Source organism: Austrofundulus limnaeus, unplaced genomic scaffold, assembly GCF_001266775.1.
Source record: "Austrofundulus limnaeus strain Quisiro unplaced genomic scaffold, Austrofundulus_limnaeus-1.0 Scaffold0, whole genome shotgun sequence".
Lineage (NCBI taxonomy): Eukaryota > Metazoa > Chordata > Actinopteri > Cyprinodontiformes > Rivulidae > Austrofundulus > Austrofundulus limnaeus.
Window position 1 is genome coordinate 6,169,858 of NW_013952402.1, and position 7,080 is coordinate 6,176,937.

General features: G+C 38.0%; 1 protein-coding gene across 2 annotated transcripts in view; it reads left to right on the forward strand.

The window, feature by feature from the left end:
* LOC106535605 (equilibrative nucleoside transporter 1) overlaps positions 1-7,080 on the forward strand; it is a 57,677-nt gene continuing 50,597 nt past the window's right edge. The window contains exon 1 of one of the 2 annotated variants that reach the window (XM_014032873.1): positions 1-115. The gene's annotated coding sequence lies outside the window, so the exon portion shown is untranslated. The remainder of the gene's footprint in view (positions 116-7,080) is intronic. The other variant, XM_014032955.1, reaches the window with a different exon arrangement.

Sequence of the window (7,080 nt, forward strand, 5' to 3'; positions counted from 1 at the left end):
CAGCAGATCAGGACGACACAAAATACGCAGAAGAGCCGACGCGGACGCGCTGCTGAAATGAACGGAGCATCCCAGACGAGCTGCGCGTGAAGGTAAGAGCCACGCGACGATCAGGGTGAAGTGACCGCAACATTTAAAAAATTATGTTTAAAAAAAATGCGCCGATAAGGTTAAATGGAGACAGAGTCGCAGTGCGCAGAGGGCTGATGGTTGTGATTGTGTGTATGGGGGTCATTACTGCGCAATCAAGTTGAAGCGCGCACAGATGACACGCGGGTGCGCGGYGTGCGTGTTTTAAGCGGCACGAGCATTTAATGTGTTGTCTGTGGTTGCTCAGCTGTCACACGCACCGGTTAAAATCTGTGCTGCTCAACTCGTTCCATGCTGGAGTTGGCACAAAATATGGCAAGCTGTTTTACCATATATTACATTGCATTCCTATTTATCAAAATAGAATGTAATATGTGTGCCAACAGGAGTGCTGAGCTGACATGACACAGTGTGAGAGTTGTATCTTAATATGAACATCAGTGTCACCAAAGTGATGGCACCAACAACACTTCACAGGGACCGGCTGGACGGTCTGAATGCAGCTCTGACAGTTCAGAACATCTCCTGCATGTTGTGATAGCTGCACAGGAAGTTGGAAAGACTGACTTTTGGGCCTTTGAGCAGAGAGGTTGAGACTTGAACGCAGTTTGAGTTGAGGCGTCCCAGCAGGTGTTCCTGTGAGAATGTGGCTCTTCTGCACAAACACTTTCCCCTCAACGGCAGATAAAACATGAAAGAGCTCCAAGAATAGATGCCTCTGAGCTAAAACTGCAACTGCTGCGTGTAAACACCTCTCAGCATGTTGTCAGCTCACTATTCCAAACAACTCTCTCTCTCTGCAGTGTGTTTTCTGTGCTGGAGTGTGATAATGTTTGAACTTGATCCCGGAGCTCAGAGAAAACTGTTGTTCTCACTGAGAATAAATTGTTCTGCTCATGTTACCAGTTCCTGCTCTTAAAACAAAGGAAAGTTTGACTTGATGTTTCCTGATTTTGCTCAAATGGACCCGATGATCTGCATGTTTTTGATGAGTTCTGCTCAAACATGCTTGATTCAAATCAAAAAAGGACCTCATCAGATCAGATGAATCATATCTGACCTCTCTGACTCGAGGGGGAGGCTTTGTCTCAGATAGAGGAGTTAAGGCTAATCAATGTCTTGGGATAGACCTTTTTTTTACATGTTAATCTAATAGTTCTGATGTCCACAAGCCATTTAGATGTATTTTTAAATGTTATTTTAACCAAAAACTGCATCAATTTCACATAAGAACCAGTAAGGGGCGCCAAGTGTAAAATAAAATGTTTTAAAAATGGTAACTAAAGTTGACATTTAAGAATTTCAGAATGGAAGAGTTGGTGTATGCAACTTTTGTTTTGACTTCCTCACCTTACCGCCAGCTCTGCTAAAAGCTGCTGAAGTTTAAATTTAAAATGTTTTAATTGAAAACAACGTGATCCTGAAGTGCAGCTGAGACACTGGCCACAACTGCAAGTTTGATGGTTTGTAGGGAAGCATTAGCAGCGTTAGTAGCATTAGCAGCGTTAGCAACATTAGCAGCGTTAGCGGCGTTAGCAGCATTAGCAGTGTTAGCAGCGTTAGCAGCNTTAGCAACATTAGCAGCGTTAGCGGCGTTAGCAGCATTAGCAGTGTTAGCAGCGTTAGCAGCATTAGCAGCGTTAGCAACATTAGCAGCGTTAGCAGCATTAGCAGCATTAGCAGTGTTAACAGCGTTAGCAGCATTAGCAGCGTTAGCAGCATTAGCAGCATTAGCAGCGTTAGCAGCATTAGCAGTGTTAGCAGCATTAGCAGAGTTAGCAGAGTTAGCAGCGTTAGCAGTGTTAGCAGCGTTAGCAGCATTAGCAGCATTAGCAACATTAGCAGCGTTAGCAGCATTAGCAACATTAGCAGCATTAGCGGCGTTAGCAGCGTTAGCAGCATTAGCAGTGTTAAAAGCGTTAGCAGCGTTAGCAGCATTAGCAGTGTTAACAGCGTTAGCAGCGTTAGCAGCATTAGCAGCGTTAGCAGCATTAGCAGCGTTAGCGTCAGTGGTTGCTTCCGTCTCTGGATGATGACGTCACAAGAAAAGTCGCACACACCAACAGCAATGACATTTTCATTATGAAATTCTTACGCAAGCTTTATATTTCAGCTGCAACATTTWTGATTTAACTTTTACATAAAGATTTACACATTTAGATTTAGGATTTAAGATTTAGGCCTGCATATATTATTGACATTTATTAAAATTAGCTAAATCATATGGTACAAACTCGCAATACCTTTGCTTTACCTCGCAAAAAAATTGCATTACCTCGCAGTAAGTTTTGCATTCACACACAAACGTTTAAATGTTTTCTGAACTATTTTAAATCAAACTCCATGTGTGGCTGTGATATGTTCGTTTCAAATCTGAATTAAAGTAGTAGGCTAACTCCCATACAATGTGAGCATGTGAATGTGTTAATAAACTGGCAGACACAACAGTAATAAACAGCTTTTGCGAAGGGATGCAATAGTATTGTATGGGAATGCAAAAKAAATAAATCCCCACCATGTCCCTTCACGGGCTCGGTAAAATCTAGCATTGAGCTAAATAACAATAAAATGAAWTTTTCTAAGCTTTTAATCTCAGYAAGTTTGCTAAATAATGAATATGTGTCAGTGGCATTTTTTAATATTTCACTTGGTGCCCCAGAAATCAGATTGTTTTTGCCTTTATCCTGTCTTTGACCCAGTTGCATCATCTCATCATGCAGCATTTTCAAACACCTGATCCACCAGTACCCCGTGTCCTGCGTCAATGAGACAACTATAATTAGAAATGTCAGTCTGAAATGCAGCCAGGGAGGGGGCAAAAGTAAGTGTGTATGCAGCAGAGTAACACGATGCAGTGAAAAGAAACCAGGGGGTGAAGACTGGAGTTGTTGCGTTCGCAGCTGGATGTTGAACACAAGGTCATTGATGAAGCAGGGAGGCTGCAGAAACACGAAACATGAGTAATCAGACTTTATTTTAAAGTCACGTCTGCTCATTTATCTTTGTGAAGTGTCCTTCACGCTGTTCCTCAAAGGTGTTGTTACCTCCAAGTCTTTTTCTGTCTATGCTTCACGAATGTTTGGATAAATTGCATGCATTTTTGCACACGTTTGTGTGTTCTGTCCAGATGTTTTGTGTAGTTTCAGTRTCGAGAGCTGCGTGACACAAAGCCTGAAGAAAAACAAAACAAAAACAGAGTAATCAACTGACTGTGGAAAGGTCCCATAAAAGAGGCAATTATATAAAACAAAAAATAAATAAATAAATAAAAAGATTTTAAAAAATCCACAATAAAGATTATTTCATTCTGTTTGTTTGGAAGCTAACTTCACTTCAGGTCAGTTTAGTTCACTGGAATGCGCTCGCATCAGATTTCATAAGTAAATAATCTGAAGTTTGTTTTTACATTTTGAATAGAGCAGGAGTTTAYTGAGTTTTGAAGAGGGGAAATGGACTCTTTCTGACTTTTCTCAACAAATATTCACCAAGCTCTGTATTACCCACTCTGAAACATTACATATTTCAGAGTAAATTGTGCAATTTCACAATGTTTATGCTTTAGGTCTGTGATAAATGTGACCAAGATGAAAGCTTTTCTATCATGAAAGTAATTTTTTTCCATYGTGGGAGAAAAACTTCAAGGGATAAATGAAAACATTTTAACTTTAAAATAATTATTCTTGGAATGTTTTTGACATTTAAGATAATCTCTGTGGCTTTTAGTGTTTCATTCAGAGGCTAAATACAGATCAGTGAATAAACAAATGGTTAACAATAATACGAAATCCTGTAATACATGTAGAAAAATAGTAACAGTTTTAATCAGAATAGAGAACAATACCCTTCTTTAATCCATTTGTTGCAGTTCAGAGGGGTGATGCTCAGTCTGCAGGGTGGACATGTTGTTTATCCAACAATCATATGAGGGTCACGCTGGTTTATGTGCAGCTAATACAGCTAATAATATAATTGTCTCCTGTTCTCAGATATRACGACTTGAGAATCAAATTATTGGTGTTATTCTGTTTTATGTGTCAAACTGTGTTATTTTTATATAAGATTCAGATAAAGGAAAAGAAATAAATAGTGTGGTGCATGGGCCAGCTTCTAAAAGCAAAAAACAAAACAAGACAAAAAAAAACAAGACAAAAACAAAAAAAACAAATCTAGATTAAAATCAGTTCTTAGTCAGTGTGCTGCTGACACAACATTGGCCCAATCCTTCAGCTTAGGAAACTTTGTGTCCGAATGATTCACAGCTCAAAAAAAAAAAAACCTTTATCTCAAAATGGTCAGGGACTGAACTGAGAATGAGTTAAAAGCCAACAAAAACCAAAGAAAAACTCCTCCAGCAATTTGCAAGAAAAAAATGTTCAAAACTACTTTAAAAAATAACAACGTAGTCGGCATTTTAGAATAAATGAAATATACAATTTTTCAAAGTGTTGTACAATTTGGTTCTGWAAAAATCACTCTGTTTTGTAGAAGAGCTTGGGCATGTTAAACCAAATTTAAATGAAAACTTATTTATTGATTGACTGAGAAGTTGTTCTCTGGACAATCTTGGCCCCTGAGTCATAATTGTAGAGCTACACTGTAGCTCTGCTGATATTAAAAGAAGAAACAATTGTGAGCTTTTTTGTCTGGCTCTAATACATTTTTTTTTGGATGACCTTAAGGTTAAGTGACCCTTTTAAAAAATAATCATGCTTTAATGAGTTGGTGCAGTCTGGGGTGGAAAAAAAAGCAAAACTGTTGTTACATGAAAAAAATAATTGATGAACTAAACTGGTCAAACGGGACTTTTATTGGTCACCATACCATAAATATAAAATTCTTTCATTTAGTTTAGTTAGTTATTGACCACCAGAAAAAAGACTATCAGGCTCTGATGAAAAAATAAAATAAAAAAAATAAAATAATAATAATAACAATAATAGGCAAGGGGGGTTAACCAGGCTGAAGGGTTATTCCAAACTTTACAAACCACCAAATATTTTGCCAACTGGGAGCGTCAGCAGAGACGTTCTTGAAAAGACTGATGTTTTTGCACCGAACACTTTTGCTACAGCAGCTAAAAGACTGATCTGACACATACAAGCACCACACTTGCTGTTAACATGATAAACAGCTCACAGACCCGGCCCCCTTATCACCTGCAGACACATGGGCCGGACCCCCTGAAGGTTTGCCCTGAACTTTTGAACAAGCATTCAGTAAACCCAAAGTCTGACTTAGAGTAAAGACTTTTAGAAAACTGTGCTCCTTTTGTTCGCATTTTTTTGCACATTGTACACGAACAAACTTTATCCAATTTTAGCTATTTTTACATCAAAACGTTCAGCTCATTGAGGAGAACTTTATATACAATTTTCCCCCCATACACCAAGATGTCTTCAGTTCCTTCAGAAACTGTTCCATTTGTGGTTGCACATTTTTGATTAAGCAATAAATCCTCCTCAGCAGGAGAGTCACTGTTTAGCTTCAAGCGTCTCTTCCAAACCCAACACTTCATCTTTTCAGCTAGTTTTCTATTTGTGTGTGTCTTTCAGAATAGATTAGTTAAAAAATAAAAAAACTTGTGAAATTGGAACCTGCCCAACAGTTGAGCAGCCCRTCGAGGATGCTCTTGAAGCTCTCGGCTGGTTTTTAATGACTTGAATAGACCTTAAAGAGGGAAAAAGAGAGATGGAGTGGCTCTGTGGGCTAAAGTGATAGAATAAAAGAGTATTTGAACAAATCAGAATTCCTTATACATTTCTTTTATCCTTTGTCAAATTAAAAAAACTCAATCTTAAGTTTCACTGAAGATGTCTGTGACTTAGTTTTATGCAAAGTAAGAATTTTAGCCTTTTTATTCAAAGTAGAGCCATAGGACAAGCTTGAGTATTCTTAATGGAACTAAAAAGAGCAAGAAGGATTGAAATCCTGCAGTGCTCCTTTAGATTTATGCTGCTCCACAGCTTGAGTTCCTCTCACACGCCAAGAAAGCTCTTCAGATGATTTGTGCTGTAAAAAAAATAATAAATAAAAAAAAAAAATGGGTGGTGATATTGTGGGCTATAATCCACAAAAAAAAAAGTATTTTTCTGAATATCCTGGCCCGAGCTTGAAGTTCTGTTTTCCATCTTTCTGTTCATGTTTCTGTGTCGACATCGTGTACGTTGGCCCAAGGCGTTGGAACAACTGACTCCAGAGAACTGGACTGTCTTGTGATCTGGACAACACGGTCATGTTGAAATTAAATAAATAACTAACTTAGAAAARGACAGCACATGGATGTAGAAATGTATGACACAATCCTTTTCAGATTTGCAACCGAACAAACAATCGACAGTTCCTAAGCTTTATGAGCTTTTGGAGGATACCAGTGAAAAATCAGCCAAAATAAGTTTCGTGGATGAGTTTGAAAAGCCTGTTTCACTTCGTGATTGATCACACTTGTTTGTTTTTGCCAAAAAAAAACCACAGAGAGGAATTATTCAAAAGTCAGACGATGTCACCTTTATCAAGGACACTGAGAGAAAAAAAGCAAACTCTTCAATATAGAGATGTTTCTTCAGGAACATTTCAGTTTTTAGATCAGCCCAGAATGTAAGTCTATATAAAGATCAAGTTACTGGCAAACGATGATATGTTGGAGGAGGAAATTGTTAATTGAAGCAGTCTGTTGTGAAGTAACCAAATACTCTGTTGCTGTATTTAAGTAGAAATTTTGGCTATTTACTTGAGTAATTATCTTYCAGCCTACTTTTTACTTCTACTCCTATACATTTTTACACAATTATCTGTACGTTCTACTCATTACATTTATTAAAAAAGGTAAGAAGTGGAAAGTTATTACTCCTATTTCATTATGGCTTGTAGAACAAATTTAATTGTGGTTGGATGAGAAGTATACATTTAAACCATTCTGGTACTGTATTAGTTTGTACACAATCCATCACAGCTGCAAATGACACAAATCATGTCACACAGCAGGACATAGCA